At 39.1% G+C, this 19,435-nt stretch overlaps 1 protein-coding gene and 1 long non-coding RNA gene across 2 annotated transcripts in view; both read right to left on the bottom strand.

Moving 5' to 3' along the window:
• PLCXD3 (phosphatidylinositol specific phospholipase C X domain containing 3) overlaps positions 1-19,435 on the bottom strand; it is a 201,781-nt gene that overhangs the window by 173,551 nt on the left and 8,795 nt on the right. The window lies entirely within an intron of this gene.
• LOC123330513 overlaps positions 1-19,435 on the bottom strand; it is a 33,181-nt gene that overhangs the window by 5,620 nt on the left and 8,126 nt on the right. Inside the window, exon 2 of the long non-coding RNA XR_006546475.1 lies at positions 13,731-13,939. This is a non-coding gene — a long non-coding RNA (uncharacterized LOC123330513). The remainder of the gene's footprint in view (positions 1-13,730; positions 13,940-19,435) is intronic.

The raw sequence follows: 19,435 nt of genomic DNA, 5'->3' as shown, positions 1-19,435 counted from the left end.
AACATCTACGTGTTATGTTAACCTCGAATTAAAAGCCTAGGTATTGAGGCTCTTATTCACTTCCCCAGTGGGCAACTTCTCACATGTGTTGTCGTAACTCACTGTTGAGAGAATTAAGCACGTCCTGTGTGACTCCACTAGGAGAGAGAAATGGAAGCTCGTGCCTGGTTTTCCTAGACTTTGTGCCATGCGCCTTTTCCCTTTAGGATTTTACTTTGTGTCTTTTTATCAGAGTAAATTATAGCTGTGAGGACGAGCATATCCTGAGTCCTGTCATTCCCTGGTAGCTCAGACAGTAAAGAATCTGTCTGCACTGCAGGAGACCCAGGTTTGATTCCTGGGTCAAGAAGATCCCCTGAAAAAGGGAATGGCTACCTACTCCAGTATTCTTGTCTGGAGAATTCCATGGAAGAGGAAGTCTATGGGGCCATAAAGAGTCAGACACGAATGAGCAACTAACACACTAGTCTCAGGGAACCTGACACAGAGAGTAAGTATTCTCATTATCCACATTACATCAGGAGAAAACTAAAGTACACAAAGATTTAGGAAATCTCAGGGGCTTCCCTGGTGGTCCAGCGATTAAGACTTTATCTTCCAAGGCAGGGGGGCTGCAGGCTAGATCCCTGGTTGGGGAGCTGAGATCCCACATGGCTTGCAGAGAAAAAACCAGAATATAAACACCAGAAGCAATATTGGAACAAATTCAGAAAAGACTTTTTAAATGGTCCACATCAAACAATATTTATAAAAATAAAATATATTAAAAAAAGATTATGGCAATCTCAAAGTTTTCATCAAGGCTTTTAGTAAAGATCAAAAATTATTCTGTAGGATATGACAGTGCATCATACCCTTATCTTCTACTGATTCTGACACAGATACAAAATATAGTTTCCATTGATTTTCCCTGTTTAACTAGTATTCAGTGACAATGTACTTTCCACTTCTTACTATAGAAATTTAATTAATTCACTCATTAAATATATACATATGTACACTAATGTACTGCTAGACACTAGACCAGGAGTCAGAAAACTGCAAATCACAAGACAAATTGAGCCTGCCACCTGTTTCTGTGCATTCTGCATCCTAAAAATGGCTTTATATTTTTAGTTTTAAAAAGGGAAAATAATAATAATACTCTGTGATATTAAAATTCTGATGAATTCAAATTTAGGTGTCCACATATGATGCTTTGGGCTTCCCCAGTAGCTCAGTGGTAAATAATCTGCCTGCAATGCAGGAGTCACAGGAGACACAAGTTCAATCCCTGGGTCAGGAAGATCCCCTGGAAGAGGGCATGGCAATCCACTCCAGTATTTTTATCTGGAAGATCCCATGGACAGAGGAGTCTGGTGGTTTACAGTTCATAGGGTCACAAAGAGTTAGACATGACTGAGCGTCTGAGCATATGATGTTTCATTGCAACCATCCATGTCCATTGGATTATACATTTTTGTAATTGCTTTCATACTGCATGGCAGAGTTGAGTAGTTACATCAGAGATTATATAGTTCTTGAAACCCTCTACAGAAAAAGTTTGAGACTCCCCCTCTAGACCCTTCAAGGTCAAGTCTTCCCTCTCCTAGCTGACCTTATGCCACTTGTATTGTTCTCATCTCCCACATATCATTTTTCCAATCAGCTATCCTGAGAAAACTCCCTTTTCTAAAAGCTAGCACCCATGTTTGATGTCTCTGTTCCTGTGAATGTGAAAGAAAATCACTTTTTTCCTCCTGGACTTCTGTTTCCTCATCTGAAAAATGGAAAAAATATTATACTCATAGTAAAGTTATGAAAATTAAATGAAATACTATAGATTGAAAATCATAAGAACTCATGAAATCATACTTTACTAGTAGTAGCTTCTGTAATAGTCAATCATCCTTTAATCTTTTAGTATAACAGACCATGTTATAGCTAATCAATAAAAAAAATACTTTATTCACACTGTAATATAGAAAGTAGCCAGCATGTTACTGATTGGTGTAGGGAGAATTTCTGCTAATTTCTTCTCTTTTCTGAGTTTCAGCATCCTTATTGCTAAACACACCTGTGACATTACCCATTTCTCCTTGAAGGGCACTTCAAAGAATCAGGTACATCCTTTCTCAGATCCTTGGTCTGAAATGGAACTCACAATCAAGACGTCTCTTCCATGATCCCTAATACCCAGCCTCCTTGTACCACAACAGCTTCTAGACTCTGGGTTATTCAGCAATGTCATTTGCTCAAAAAAACAACAACAACAAAAACAAAAACAAAAAAACCTCATGTAGGTATTAGAAGTCATTTTGAAGAGGCTGTCCTATATCTCAGTGCAATTTCCTAATTATCCACTACAGACTAACTTTTGCTTTTATCAGATTGTAACTGACCTAATTTGTGAAGACTCCAGTGAAAGAGTCTCATTAAAAGCCTCATCTCTTTAGTAGCCTCTCTTTTCTCCCACAAATGAGCTAGGTCAGAACGGCCCAATACAACCAGCTGGGAAAATTACAAAGTCACTTGAAAAACTTCTGAAGGGACTTGCATGGAGTGGAGTCTCTAAGAATTGGTGACAGACATGTACTGGCTAGGCATGGGGTTGGGTGTGGTTGCAGGAATAACAGTACTTTAGGAAATGTCTGGCAAAATATATTTTTACTACTCTACTTTCCCTTACAGAAAAGCTTTAAGAATCCCTGGCCACTGCACTTTGGATAGATAATATTTGTAATCCAGAAGACATTTTACTTTGACACTTATGTTTCATATGAAACAGATACAATGAAACAATTCTCAGTAACAATATCATTCAATCAGTACTTATCAAGTCTGCTGCTGCTGCTGCTGCTAAGTCACTTCAGGTGTGTCAGACTCTGTGCGACCCCATAGATGGCAGCCCACCAGGCTCCCCTCTCCCTGGGATTCTCCAGGCAACAACACTGGAGTGGGTGGCCATTTCCTCCTCCAGTGCATGAAAGTGAAAAGTGAAAGAGAAGTCGGTCGTTCAGTCATGTCTGACCCTCAGTGACCCCATGGACTGCAGCCTTCCAGGCTCCTCTATCCATGGGATTTTCCAGGCAAGAGTACTGGAGTGGGGTGCTATTGCCTTTATCAAGTCTACTACATGCAAAACATTCCTACCATGGAGGCTGAAGTTGTTAGGTATTCCCATAATAATACTTCATAACAACTTCAAAATCTCAGTGACACACAACAATAAGCATTGACTTCTTGTTCACAAACGTCAAGTGGCTGAGAAGCCTCAACTTCAGACAGCAGTGGCTTGTGTGGTTATACGCCACTTACCTCTCTGCTTCCTCTTGGGACTGGCAGGTTACCCAGGGAAAACTATTATCACAACAATGGCAGAAATATTGGGTTGGCCAAAAAGTTTCTTTGGGTTTTTCCATAAGCTGTTGAAGGAAAAACTTGAACAAAATTTTGGCCAACTCGAAAAAGGAGGCTTCTTCAAGACGCAGAACTGGAATACTGTACTTTCTGTTTCTTTTCTCAGGAAGTCACATGGCCAATTCTGAAATCAAGGGGTAGGGAAGTATTCTCTATTCATAATGAAACTATGCCAAGTGGATATAGGAGGGGGTGAAGATCCAGGACCAGCATTTCAAGCTACTACAGAGTCAAAGGATAAAACAGTCTCCCAGATCCTAGGCATCATCTAGTCCAACTCTGAAATTTCAAAGACATGAATTTGAATATCAGACAAGTTAAATAGCAGCTAGCCCAAGGAAACCATGTTTTGGTATCCTGATGAATCATGCATACCATGATCTTCCCTCTAAATGAATAAGAGCTTAGATTGAATGAAATCACCCATCATAAACAATATTTGACTGTTAGGCTTTGTTGACAGGTTATGAAGCTGAGACAAACCAGAAGGTAATAGGGGGAAGTTTAAATAGAAAACAAGAAAAGAAAGCTGAGATAGATGTAGTATTCTGGTGTATAACTGGATAGCAGGATGGATCATGAGAACTATGATTCAAGGCATAGCAAGTCCTTTGGAAGATTAGGGGGAAAGATGAAGCTGATAGTCCTATAGTAAGTTGAGCAGAGAGTGTTGGGAGGAGAAAACTTCCTCCCTCACTTCTGAAGCTCTGGGCCTGTTTCCATGTACTTCTGTAGTCCTTCCCATGATGGGTGCAGGAATGACGATCACATTTAGAATTCCCAGTGGACACCCCAGCCTACCAGAGAACGTGTTAATGCATCCCTTTCTACCAGGGGATGGCATTTGGAGTTCCTGAGGGTAAGCCAGTTTAATTCTGGGATTCTATATTAAGAAGACTTTTTATACCTCATATAAAAAGTTGGAGTGAGGTCACCAATTGGACTGTGAAACTTATCCAAAGCCACTCTTACACTGAAAAAATCAGTACACAAGAAAATGAAGCTAAATTAATAATAAGTAACTAAGCAATAGCTTATTGCTCAGAGTCAGCATTGGATGAAGTACCTGGAGCTGGGCACACTATAAAGGGGAACCTGAGAGGTCCCAGTTCCAAAGATCGAAGAATGCAAGGGACTTCCCTGGTGGTCCTGTGTTTAAGACTTGGAGCTCCCAATGCAGAAGGCCCAGGGTTGATTCCTGGTCAGGGAACTAGATCCTGCATGCCACAACAAAGATCAAAGGATGCAGTGATACGGGACTCCCAAGACTTACAGCCATTCTATTTGTTTGTTGTTGGAGTATAATTGCTTTACAATGTTGTGTTAGTTTCTGCTGTAGAGTCAAGTGAATCAGTTATATGTATACATATATCCCATCCCTCTTGGACCTCCCTCCCACGTTCCCCCATCCCACTCTCTAGGTCATCACAGAGCACTGAGCTCAGCTTCCTGTGCTTATAAGAGGTTCCCAGTAGCTCTACTTTACACATGGTAATGTACTATTCTAATATGAAGTCTTATATGGCAGCTCTTTGCACCCTGTGATATTTTCATATTACCTTTTAATTGTTAACTGGGCACAGATGCAGAGATGCTTCTTTCTCACCTCCAGCTGAAGCTCTCATTCTCCTCGAGCTTATGTTAACGGCTTTATTTCATCTCCAAATTACCTTTTGTCAAACAACTAATGATTCCTTGACTGTGCCATATTACTTGACAACTTGATGCTTTTTGCACATATTGACCCTTCCTGCCTGGAATTGCCCTGAACTTCCTTTTGTACCAAGAAAACAAATTCTTTGAGACTCAATTTCAGTATTGCTTCTTATGGTTCAATCTTCTCTGTCTACTCCCCTCACTACTTACATTAATACATTTCAGAGAAGCTAGGTGTATCTCTACTTTGGTGTTGTTCATACTGTATCACCATTATTTTAAATATGTGTGCTTTCGTCAAGAAACTATGAACTACTTAGGAATAGAGGTGATCATATTTTTTGTGGGCACAGAACCTAGCAGTATCTAATAAGCTCTTTAAGGTAAATAAGTGGTCAATGAATGAGTAAAGGGAGAAGGGACATACTGATTTTCTATGATTACTCCTCAAAAAAGTAGCTTCTCCATTTCAGGAGAAGGAAGACTTTTTTTATTTTGGTTTTGCTTTCTATGAAGTTTCTAATGAAGATAATGATAATTCTTCCTGTATTATTTTGCAGAGGTCTGTTTTTCTCTGTCATCAAGTATGAGAGGCAAGTGGAAATGAGAGATAAAGCCAAATGGGTTAGAATCCAAGTAGACTTTGGATGGAAAAATGGACCCAGAACATGAGTGGGAATGTGGGAGTGAAGGAAAATAACCAGGAGCCAAGAAAAATGTCCTGATCTGAGCTGGAGTATGAAGGAACTGGCTGGGTGGGTCTGGCTTCCCTAGAAAAGGCAAGGACTCAGGGAAGACCATTTGCTGAAATCCTGCAGTGGTTAGCAATAGTAATTTCTCAAAAATCTGAGGATGAAGACCACACCATTGAGAAATTCTCTAATTTCTTATATATCATGGCTTGCATATATCATGGCTAAAAATGATGTTTGAAAATCATGACAAACTGATGATTATATTCCGTTTCCATGTGGCCATGGTATTTATCAGTATTTATTTATTTTGAGTGAAATCACTGGCTATTATTAAGGCCATTTGTACTACCAGTAAATTATGCTTTGTTTGGTTTTTGACAGATGCACAAAGGCTTATATTTCCATTTTACACTCAATATCTAGACTTACTCAGTATTCCCACATGTTAATCCAGACCTGTGCTTAGGGACTCACACAGATAGATAATAAGCATCTATAACTAGTAATAATGCATGAATTTCCAAGGAAGTTCTGCTATGAATATCATCCAATGTTTGGTCCATTACTGGAACATATAACCACACATAGTATCTAAATTTGTTGTTATTTAGTTGCTAAGTCATATCTTAGCTAAGTCATGACTCTTCTGTGACCCCATGGACTGTAGCCCACCAGGCTTCTCTCTCTCTGGGATTTTTCCAGGCAAGAATACTGGAGTGGGTTGTTATTTCCTGCTTCAGGGAATCTTCCTGACCCAGGGATCCAACCTGAGTCTCCTGCATTGACAGGTGGATTCTTTACCACTGAGCCACCAGGAAAGCCAAATATCTAGATTCAGTTCAGTTCAGTCACTCAGTCGTGTCCGACTCTTTGCGACCCCATGAATCGCAGCACGCCAGGCCTCCCTATCCACCACCAACTCCCAGAGTTCACTCAAACTCACGTCCATCGAGTCAGTGATGCCATCCAGCCATCTCATCCTCTGTCGTCCCCTTCTCCTCCTGCCCCCAATCCCTCCCAGCATCAGGGTCTTTTCCAATGAGTCAACTCTTTGCATGAGGTGGCCAAAGTATTGGAGTTTCAGCTTTAGCATCAGTCCTTCCTGCGAACACCCAGGACTGATCTCCTTTAGGATGGACTAGTTGGATCTCCTTGCAGTCCAAGGGACTCTCAAGAGTCTTCTCCAACACCACACTTCAAAAGCATCAATTCTTCAGCACTCAGCTTTCTTCACAGTCCAACTCTCACATCCATACATGACCACTGGAAAAACCATAGCCTTGACTAGATGGACCTTTGTTGGCAAAGTAATATCTCTGCTTTTTAACATGCTATCTAGGTTGATCATAACTTTCCTTCCAAGGAGTAAGCATCTTTTAATTTCATTAAGGCATCTTAATTCAAGTGACTATAGCATCTTACTTATCTAGAAATCACCACTTCTACTATCTTATCTAAAATGCCATTTGTAACACTCTCAATTATATACTTTGAATATATAAAAGAACTTTTCAGTGATACAATATATATGATAAAATTTATATACTAAAGCTGATAAACTTTAATTAAATGTCCCTCAGAGTCTATTTACCTCTGTTCTAGCACAATTGTAATCAAGTTAGCTAAATCCCTCTTCAGCTAAGAGAAAATAAACAGCAAACTAGAAAGAGGTGTAACTACTTAGGTAAAGTTTCTTGAAAATAAGAATAATAAAAAGGCCGTGAGAGATCACAACTATAAGAATAAGATACCTCAAAAAAATTAAACATAGAACTAGCCATAGAAACTAGCAATTCACTTCTGTGAATATATTCAAAAGAAGCAAAAGCAGGGCCCTGAACAGATATTTGTGCAACAATATTCATAGCAGCATTATTCACAATAGCTGAAAGGTGGAAGCAACACAGGTATCCAACAAATGAATGAATAAACAAAATGTGGTATATAAATCTAATGCATTAGGATTCGACCTTCTAAAGGAAAGAAATGCTGACACATATTATAACATAGATGAACCTTCAAAACATTGTGTTAGGTGAAATAAGCCATTCAAAAGAGGACCATATTATACGAGTCTACCTATATGAAGTCCCTAGAGTAGTCAAATGCATAGAGACAGTAGGATGAATGGCGATAGCCAGGGAATGGGAAGAGGGGGGAAGGGGAGGTCAGTGTTTAATGGGCTTCAGTTTAGGAAGAGGAGAGAGCTCTGTAGATGAATGGTAGTGATAGTTTGCAGAGTAATGTGAGTTTACTTAATGCTACAGACTATACACTTAAAAATGGTTAAAATGGTAACTTTCATGTCGTGTTAAAAGATTAAAAATCAAAAAAACCCTAAAAATCAAACACAAAAACTTAAAAATATAGATGTCCGATCCAGCAGGGATATGCACCAACAGCTGTGAACAGACCAATGGCTTCTTCTAAATATCTCTGTATGGTATGTAGTTTAATAAATGATGCTAATGATAATCATAAGCCTGTATCGTAAGTTGGATAAATTATACAGGTCCTTAGTACTCTGCTAAAAAAAGAGAAAGAGAGAAAAAATACGGTCCTTAAAAAACTGTTGAAATTATTTGAAATTAATCATGGTATTATCTTTAGAGGGGCAAATTCTATAACTTAAAAAAGTGACCCCATGAGTGCATTAATATAAATGTTAGCCAATATTTGCCAAAACATCTAACACCCTCCCTAGAAAAATAGAAACCAATTGTTAACTGTTGTTTTCACAAGTTATCCTTTTTAATGAAGAAAAAAAGCTGGTAAAATGGATTTCTTTCATTTAACTTCCTATTAAAATGCCATAAAGTTTGGGAAAGTGTATTTGTTACGACTGTCAGCAATGTCACAGACAGGAGCCAAAGCTTTGTCATACTCTATTCTGAATTCTGGTAGAAAAGAGGCCTTTCAGCAGGAACAAAAATAATTTTTACCCAAACATGAGCCAAGAAAAATCCCTTGAAAATAATATGCTGAGAATGTCTTTAAACTCTCAATAGAAAAGCAATAAAAATCAAAATGCCATCTCCCAGGGTCAAGGCCCAGTGTCTCACCCATTGGGAGGCCTTCAGCGGTGTCCTTTCGAATACAACGTTGGGGTTTGAAGCCCCACTTAGGCCTTTAAGAGTCTGTTGTGGCTACACTGAACTTTTTTTTTTTTTTATCCACTTACAGGATTTGCTTCTTTCTCATTGTAGGAAAATGTATGATGACATTTTACAGGGGTAAGGTGTGAAGGGAAAACATAACTTGGGGTTTAAGCATAAAGCAAATACTTAATCTCACTCTTGCTGAATGAGTGAATGAATTCCATTAGTCTTGGTGTTTTACTTGTTTAAGTGTTTAAGAAAATATTTGAGTACATTAACACTTGTTTAAGTGTTTAAGAAAATATCTGAGTACATTTTTAAAGTTTATTGCCTAATGGCAAGGTAAATTAAAACATTTAAATCCACAAATATCAATTGTTTTTGAAAGGGCTCAAATAAATTTGTGCTTAAATACAAAGAACAGAGAAAAAGATCATTTATAATTGTCAGTGAAGAGAATCTTGGAAAAATGAAGACTGCTACTCAAGACCTAGGAGTTTTATTCTGGATATAAGACCTAATTAAAAAAAAAAAATTCTTAGGCTTTAAAACCTGACAGCTCTCTGTATTCATCACCTAATACATCTTTGAACACAAGTACTTAATCTCTCTGTTCACATGTCTGTAAAATGGGAACAGTATTGACTGCACAGGGTTATTATAAGAGTTAAATATGTGTAAGTTATTCTCAGAAGACAGGCCTTTGATAAATGGTAGTTATTCCTATGATCTTTTCCTATGATAATACTGAATAGTACTTTCAGCTGCATCTCCTGAAACTGTAGTTCTGCCTGTGGGAGAGCTTTTCAGCCTACTGAAAATGAATTGGATTATACTTCTGGATTCACAGGTAAAAAGCAAAACCAACAACTATCTTTTACCTCTTAAACAACTTTCTCACTTCCTCCATGATGCAGAGTGACCTTAAAATTCAGCAAATGCTCCCCAACTAGATCAACAGCTTCTCAAAGGGCCAGGAAAAAGGATAAATACTATTTTATTACCTCGGTCAGTGCCTGAAACTGAGCCTGAAAGGAAGTCAAGAGTGTAATATGATTGCAAGCAAATTCAGGAGGCCTGGAAGGAGGTGGTATAAGAAACGAGGCAAGTGGAACAAGGTTAAAGGAAGAGAGAAATACTTCTACGATGAGCTCCTCAGCCACAGCCCACCTCCCTTCTCCTATGTTCCGGCATGGAGAGAAGGGAATAAGTCTACAAAAACATCCCTGTGGAAGATGGTAATGTCAGGCCTTCATCTGCTACAGAGACTCTCTAGAATAAACCCTGAAATCTACACCATTTAATTGGCTCTCACTCCATGTGAACAATAGCCTAAGAGTACTTCGGGAGTATAGGATGGGTCCCCACGATTGTGCTCGTTTTCCACATTTTAATGTGAAAACAAAAAATGAAGTCCTCCAAGGGAACTTATTAGAACCTAGATCCCAGATATTTCAACAAAAATCAATATGATTCCTCTGGTTTAGGTAAATCCTACAAAAGGGTCATTTTCTATGGGGCTGCTTACAATCTCCTGTCTACTACTAGAATGGAATTGCCCAATCAAGCTTGTTCTACCTCTATTTCCAGCCCCTAGAACAGCCTGGACAGGCTTTTCTGGTGGCTCAGTGGTAAAGAATTTGCCTGCCAGTGCAGGAGATGCAGGTTTGATCCCTAGCTCAGGGAAGATTCCCTGGAGAAGAAAATGGCAGCCCACTCCAGTATTCTTGCCTAGGAAATTCCATGGACAGAGGAGCCTGGAGGGCTAGAGTCCACGGGGTCACAAGAAGTTGGACATGCCCAAGTGACTAAACAACAATAACAAACCACTGGTGTCCCTCTTCATGGCTCAGATGGTAAAGAATCTACCTGCAATGCAGGAGACCTGGACTCGATCCCTGGGTTGAGAAGGTCCCCTGGAGGAGCGAATGGCTACCCACTCCAGTATTCTCACCTAGAGAATTCTATGAACAAAGCGGAAAACAGAGAATGAGATGGTTGGATGGTATCACCAACTCAACAGACACGACTTTGTGCAAACTCTGGGAAACAGGGAAGCCTGGCATGCAGCAGTCCATGGGGTCACAAAGAATCAGACATGACTTAGCAACTGGACAATGAAAAACAACAGAACAGCCTGGAACATATTCCATGTTTAGTATGAATTTCTGAATGAATGAATCCTAATCTTGTCCAAGTTAAAATATGGTACCACCGATTCCATCCAAGAAGAGAAACTGACCTTGGCAGGTAACTCTGGGCCATGTGAATCCTAAATTTTCACAAACCCAGGAAGATGTTTCCAATAAAAGGAATTTGAAAGCATCTGTATATTATTTCATTAACCCTCATCAGCAGGGTACCTGAGAGGACAAAGTGCATTAGTCTGATATCACACTAAAGAAACAGAGACCTAAGAAGTTAATATGATTTGGCCATCTTCAATCAGTGAAATCATGAATGAAATACAAAGAGGGAAAAACAAGATTATTAGCCTCATAGCCAGGAGCAATGCTTTTTCTTGATGTTAGAGCCTTAAAGAATTACAAACACTGCAGAAAACTGTATAGCAAGCCTCCAGGCACTTATGTCAAAAACTATAAAACTTGATCTGACTGTGCAAATTTTTTTCTCAATTGTAGTAAAAAAAAACAACAACAAGCAAACATAAACTTACAGTCTTAACCACTTTTAACTGTACATTTCAATACAGTCAAGCATATTCACACTGCTGTGCAAAAGGTCTCCAGAACTTTTTCATCTTGAAAAACTAAAACTCTATTTACACTAAACAACTCTCCAGTGTTCCCTCCTCTCAACTAGCTCCTGGCAACCATTATTCTACTCTTTGATATTTACTGTTGCCATGTTCTATAGTGTGCCCCACTGCATCGTTGAAACCATCCTTAGATGAACAGTCCGTTAACGTAACTCAATGCCTGGAGAGTGAGCTAGCTTTAAGGAAAAAAATATTCTTTAAAACCTTTTTGTATCTCAAGCTTGTTGTTTTCGCCTTCAAGAGCTTTGATGGAAATCAGGTCCTTAGGGTCATTCTGGCATCTTGACTTCAGGAAAGGCCCGGGGGATCCCAATCTATGTAAGGGTAATGGAATGGTTGCAGCTGGGAGTCTGCACCTCTCTTGTCAGAGGAGGTCAGTTTCAGTAATTACACTGACACAAGAGAAAAATCAGTTCTACCTACTGATATGCCAAAATATTATTCTTAATCTAATGGCCCTGGAAATAACAGTCAGGTGTTAAAAAGGGCTTTCTTCCTGCTATATTCAATTTTCAGTTTATATCCTGTCTGCTAGGAGAGAGTGCTAAATTCTACTAGGCAATTAAAACAATAAGTAAATTTTTATAAAAAATGAAGGGAAAAGACCAGAAACATGCTACATGTGGAAAATGGGTTAAGGGAGAAATAGTGATCAGTGACTTGATTCATACAATCATAAAAATGAATACAATTCTTACTCCTGTTTTCATATAAGAAACTGATGTTATGAGACACTAAGTAACCTATCCATGGGGCATCCCTGGTGGCTCAGGGGTAAAGAATCTGCCTGCAATGCAGGAGATGTGGGTTCAATCCTGAGTTAGGAAGATCCCCTGGAGGAGGGCATGGCAACCCACTCCAGTATTCTTGCCTGGGAAATCCCATGGACAGAGGAGCCTAGAGGGCTACAATCCACGGGGTCTCAAAAGAGTCAGACATGACTTAGCAATTAAATAACAACCTATCCATTATCACAGTGTCATAGAGGCAGAAAAGGCCTTAGAGGTCATCCGGATCAAATGCTTTGTATTAATAAATGCAGATGTTTGGAAGATAACCATTCAGCCTCTTTTTACACACTTCTCCTAGAGAGGCTAAGTTCACTGCTTAAAAATCACATTGATAAAAGGTTTCTCCTTGTCTTTTAGCTTTCCAAAAGCATTATCCCTTTAAATTCTATTTTGTGGTTGCTTTAATTTAGAACTTCATAGACCTCTCTGTGTGCCTGAAGAGAGCTGGCTATATTTCCCATGTAAGTTGGCTTCCAGAAACTTCAAAGTCAATGGCTTGGTAAAACCCTCCCCACAATCCCAACCCCTTGCTACCCCAAAACTCTGCAACTTTCCACAGTATTCATGAAAGTTTGAAGCCCAGAACAGAGCTCCATGTTGCAGATGGCTCTGCCCAGTATAGGGTCAGCCAGGCTATTACACCCCTTGCTCTGTGAACTACATCTGGCACAGCAGCCCAATTGTGCACACACATTATTGTGTGCTCTGCCACTGATCGACAGTCAGCTCCCTGTTGACTACATGCCCTAGGTCTTTTTCTCACAGACCACAGTTAAGTCAAGTTTCTATGGACCTGCTCTTATATATTTTATATTTCAAAACTTTTTTAGTTTCACTCTTGTTAAAGCTTGTCAAAATGGCTCCAATTAATCTTCACATTTAAAAATCAATTTAAAATTTAGGCTCTGTTGCCTAATGTATCAACTTGTAACAACCAGGAGTTTTCTCTTCATAGTGAAAGAGAGCTCAGTCAGGAACACGGTGTTCAGGGACCAGGTGGGACTGGGAAGAATCACACAGAATTTTTCTCCTAGGATCTGGGTATAGCCTGGGACTAAGAACTTAATCTTAGAGCGAAAAGTCTAATCATCTAAGATGGTGTCCAAAGCTCTGACTTGGACAAGTAAACTTCATATGAGGAAGTTCAGTGTGTCTGAGGTTTCCCTGTGTTTCTGAGAAATCTGCTTGTAGGTTTACTTAAGGGTCTCTGTCCATATATTAGATCCTTTTCGCTGTGCTGGATCAAAAGTAGTGCTGATCACTGTCCTCTCTGGATATGGATATTCTCCCAATAACTTGCCACTGAATCTACCTGGCCAACATCTCCACCTGTGGGAAGTTCCATTCCTTGCTCTGGGCTGCTCATGTGTGCCCCTCCCATGACAGTTGATTTTTCAGTATCCAGCTGTATCAGAAGCTGAGTTCTAGATGCAAGAAGAAAACTGGTGAAATGAAACGGTCCTCTTCACATTGCCTTATCCAAGGGTTGGACTGGGTCTGGAGCCTAAGGCAGGGCTGAGCCTGCAAAGGAAAAAATCAACAAGCTGTGACTAAAGGGAGGTAAGGGAAAAGGATCTTACAAAGACAAGAACCACCTTGTTAGCAAATAAATGAAGTGAATTATACATGATAGAATGATAACAAAAAAAAAGAGTTACATTTATTGACCATTTGTTCTGTGACAAGTATGCTGCTGCTGCTAAGTCACTTCAGTCATGTCCAACTCTGCGCAGCCCACCAGGCTCCCCCGTCCCTGGGATGCTCCAGGCAAGAACACTGGAGTGAGTTGCCATTTCCTTCTCCAATGCAGGAAAGTGAAAAGTGAAAGTGAAGTTGCTCAGTCATGTCCGACTCTTAGTGACCCCATGGACTGCAGCCTACCAGGCTCCTCCGTCCATGGGATTTTCCAGGCAAGAGTACTGGAGTGGGGTGCCATCTCCTTCTCCGGTGACAAGTATACTACATATTTTATTGATTCCTCACAACAGAGGATGTGAGGTTGGTACTATCATCTCCATTTTGGAACTGAGGGAATTGTAACTCAGAGGGTTTTCAGTGGCTCCCCCGAGTCAGCTGGTAAACAGCAGAGCCATGGTTCGAGGCAAGTTTGTCCACAACATTAACTGCTGAGCAGTTTTACAACTATAACAGCAGAGGACCAGCAGAGTTAACTGACTTGTCCCGTGCCTCCCAACTGATTCACTTTTCACAGGGAGGGTGAGCCCTTATCATCACTTCCTTTTTTATTCACTTACACATCATTACCACATGAATTTCTTGGGGTCTATTTTTCCTCTTTTGGACACTGTGACATTTGCATTATTTTTATATCTCCATTTTCATAATCTCTAGAAATGATTGCTCAGTTCTGTAATATTTTATCATCTCCCCTCTTTAGTACCTAGAGATATACATTGCCTTGGCACAAAAGCTTGAACACACATTTGAAAACATTTTTTATTACAATCGTCTCTATTTTCTTCTGCTTCCCTTGTGTCTCAGCTGGTAAAGGATCCGCCTGCAATGTGGGAGACCTGGGTTCGATCCCTGGGTTGGGAAGATCCCCTGGAGAAGAGAAACGTTACCCACTCCAGTATTCTGGCCTGGAGAATTCCATGGACTAAGTCCATGGGGTCACAAAGAGCTAGACACGACTGAGCGACTTTCACATTCACTTTCTATTTTGTTCGGAAGATTATTCATCAGGATTGAAAATCACAAGTGAAACATGAGTAGGTAACATCATGTATGCCAGCCCTTCTTAGATACTTTATACATATCCTCATTTAATCCTTACAACAACTTAAGAAGTATTATACCCATGAAGTACTCATAATAGCTTATGAAGTACTGTTATTATCGTCGTGTTTTAGCTGAGAATACTGAAGCACAGAGCTAGTAAATGTCAAAGCTAGGCTACAAACCTCAGGTATTTGAAACCAGAGCCTGCATTTTTAAAGGATCTCCTCTGCCTAAATTAACAGTTCTTATTTCACTTTATCATTTGTTCATTTCACACTGTACACTAACACACAACAACAACGAAAACCTGTTATAATAAATGCATTTAGTAAAGTTGCAGGATCAAAATCAACATATGAAGATCACCTTTATTCTATACACTAAAAATCAGCACTCCAAAAGGAAATTAAGAAAACAATCTTAGATATTGTAGCATCAAAAAGAATAAAATATTTAAAAATAAACTTAACCAAGGATGTGAAAGACTTGTTCTCAGAAAACATGTATGAAAGAATTTAAACAAGACTCAAATAAAAGGAAACCCCTTGTTGGTGGATGGAAGACTTAGTATTGTTAAAGTACCCGAATTATCTAAGGTAGTCTAATAGATTTAAAGCAATTCCTATCAAAATCCCAATGGCATTTTATTTTTACAGAAATGGAAAAAAAAAAAAGCTAAAATTAATGTGGAACCACAAAGGACTCCAAATAAACAAAACAGTCTTGAGACAGAACAAAGCTGGAGGCATCACATTTCGCATTTCAAAGCATATTACAAAGATAAAGCAATCAAAGAAGTATGATGCTAAGCACAAAGCCAAACATATAGACCAACAGAGCAAAATGTACACAGAAGTAGACTCACACAAATACAGTCAACTGATCTTTGAGAAAAGTGTCAAGAACACACAATGATGAATGGTTCGTCTCATCAACAAATGTGTTGGGAAAAATGAGTCCTGCATGCAGAAAAATGAAACTGGACCATACACTAATAATTTCAAAATGAACTAAAGATCTAAATGTAAGACCTAAAACTGTAAAATTTCTAGAAGAAAACATGAGGGAAAAGCTTCTAGACATTGATCTTGGCAATGTGTTCTTGAATATGATATAAAAAGCATAGAAAACAAAATAGAAGATAGACAAGTGGGACTATATGAAACTAAAGAACTTCTGCAGAGCAAAGGAAGCAGCAATCAATAGAGTAAAAATGCAACCTATAAAATGGGAGTAAATATTTACAAATCATATATCTGTAAGGGATTTAATTTTCAAAATACATCATTAAGTCTTACCACCAAGCAGCAAGATAACAAATAACCCAATTAAAAAATGCCAAAAGACTTGAAAGACATTTCTCCTAAAAAGACATACAAATGGCCAACAGGTACATCAACAGCTGTTTAAAGTCACAAATCATCAAGGAAATAAAAATCAAAAGCACACTGAGATATAAGCCCACACTTATTAGGATGGTAATTATTAAAAAAAAAAAAACAGGAATAAGTATTGGTGAAGATATGGAGAAATTGGAAACTTGTTCACTATTGGTAGGAATGTAAAATGATGTAGCTGCTACAGAAAACAATAATGCAGTGTCCTCAAAAAGTTAAAAATAGAACTACTATGTGACCCAGCAATTCTAGTTCTGGGTATTTAACCAAAAGAATTTTAAAAGGCTATTAAAGAGATGCTAGCACCCCCATGTTCATTGCACCATTATTCACAATAGTCAAGATACAGAAACAACCTCAAAGTGCGCTGAAAGATGAATAAACAAAATAGGTATATACGTGCAATGGGACATTACCCAGCTGTGAAGAAGGAAAGAAATTTCTGCTATATATTACAACATGAATGAACCTTGAGTACACCATGCTAAGTGAAATATCCAGTCACAAAAGGATAAATACTACATTATTCTGCTTATATGAAGTAGGTAGCTATTCATCAAAGTAAAGAGTAGAATGGTGGTTGCAGGGGCTGCTGGGAAGAGGAATGATGAGTTGCTGTTTAATGGGTATAACATTTCAGTCATGCAAGATGAAATGCTATAGAGATTTTCTATATACCTTTGTGCTTAGAACTAAGAATACTAAACATTTAAAAAATCATTAAGAGGGTAAATCTTATGTCATGTGTTTTTTAACCACACATACACACATATACACACACACACACACTGTATCTTAAGATACACACAAGTATCTTAAGAAGCCAAAAGAGGAAAACGTTTCAAGAAGAGTGCAGTCAGTCATATCAAATGATGTTGAAAAGTCAAATAAAGTGATAAAGAATTAATTACTCATTCAGTTCAGTTCAGTTCAGTCACTCAGTCCTGTCCGACTCTTTGCGACCCCATGAATGGCAGCACGCCAGGCCTCCATGTCCATCACCAACTCCCAGAGTTCACGTCCATCAAGTCAGTGATGCCATCCAGCCATCTCATCCTCTGTTGTCTCCTTCTCCTCCTGCCCCAATCCCTCCCAGCATCAGGGTCTTTTCCAATGAGTCAACTCTTCGCATGAGGTGGCCAAAGTACTGGAGTTTCAGCTTTAGCATCAGTCCTTCCAAAGAACACCCAGGACTGATCTCCTTTAGAATGGACTGGTTGGCTCTCCTTGCAGTCCAAGGGACTCTCAAGAGTCTTCTCCAACACCACACTTCAAAAGCATCAATTCTTCAGCGCTCAGCTTTCTTCACAGTCCAACTCTCACATCCATACATGACTACTGGAAAAACCATAGCCTTGACTAGATGGACCTTTGTTGGCAAAGTAATGTCTCTGCTTTTGAATATGCTATCTAGGTTAGTCATAACTTTCCTTAGCTTTATAAAAAAAAATCACTGGCAATCTTGATAAAAACAATTTTAGTGCAGTGGTAGTGAAATAACATTAATATGGGGTAGGCCAGGAAAGGAAATAACAACCTGAAGACAGAGGTAATGCTTTCACAAATACCAGAGAAATAGCGCAGTGGATAGAGGCACAGATGTGGCATCAAGAGAGATTTTTATTTCATTAAGAAGGGTAATAAAGTATGATTGTGTGGTGACTGGAATGATCCAGAAGTGGTAGAGAAAAATAATTATGGAGGGGAGGGAATAAACTGGGGGTAAAACTTGGGAGATCTGAGTGAAGAGGATCTGGACCACAAGTAGAGAAGCTGGATCCAGGCAGAAAAAGATCCATGACTTCTTACCTAAAGAAAATGCAGAATATGCAGAAATAGCTGCAAGTAGGTTGGTGGGTTAATGGTGGGAAACTGAGAAAGTTCATGTCTGTTTGCATCTTTTTCCTGTAAAATAAGAGGTGAAGTCATAAGTTTAAAGTGGGGTGGGAAGGAGATACTGATTTGAGAAGTAACAAGTATGAAGTTATTATCTCAGAGAGTAGAAAACTGAATTTACTATTGATGTGTAAGATTCATGGTGAGAAATTTCTAGTGTACTTCAGTAATATTTAACCATTGAAGTTTTCTGGGATTGGAATAGATTAAAAAAAATTTTTTTTTTTTACTAAGTTGGACTTTTTTCCAAGGAAGCAGAACAGAAAAGAGTAAGACAAGAGAATTAAGGACATTTTCAAGAGTGAAACTCTAATGCTGGACCCAAGGAACTTGAACTGATGCAAATAGAAATGAGAACACGAGGGGTGACAGTTAGGTAGGCTTCCCTTCTAGCAACTCTCAAAGCAGAATCTTCACAACCCCTTGACCAATTTTTTTCTCTCAGAAAAGCCCAGGGCAGGTCATAGCAGGAGGGTGCTTGGATTAATTCTGTACTAAAGCAGCCTAGTTCCTCCTCCTCCACATGGTAACAGAGAAGTATAGTCAGAGATGTGCATTGAGATAGGTTCCCATTTGCCCATGAGGACTCCTTCAAGTACATCTTCCTCTGCACCAGCCAACAAGCCAAAGGAGACCTACAGGAAAGCCTCCCAGGTAACTAAGACTGTCATTCATTCATTGGAGTCCACTTTCTTTCATGAAATAAAAATTCTCCAAGTGAATCAAGGAACACAACCATCATTTACAATGTTGACCAAGGATAAACATGACTGCTTCATAAAAATTAATTCAAAAGAAGAATTCTTCTATGTGAAACATAAAATTAGCTGACATTAAAGATGGAGTGGTCTAAGAGTTGTCCACTCCCAGGATCCATAATGAAAAATAGACACAAAACAAGAGCACATCTAACAAAGCAGTGGGCCATCTGTTTCAGTACCTGATCTCCGGAGGTGACTAATCCTGGCACTTTCTCAAGGAT

The sequence above is a fragment of the Bubalus bubalis genome, chromosome 19 (genome assembly GCF_019923935.1).
Source record: "Bubalus bubalis isolate 160015118507 breed Murrah chromosome 19, NDDB_SH_1, whole genome shotgun sequence".
Taxonomy (NCBI): domain Eukaryota; kingdom Metazoa; phylum Chordata; class Mammalia; order Artiodactyla; family Bovidae; genus Bubalus; species Bubalus bubalis.
This window is presented reverse-complemented; position numbering and strand designations above follow the sequence as displayed.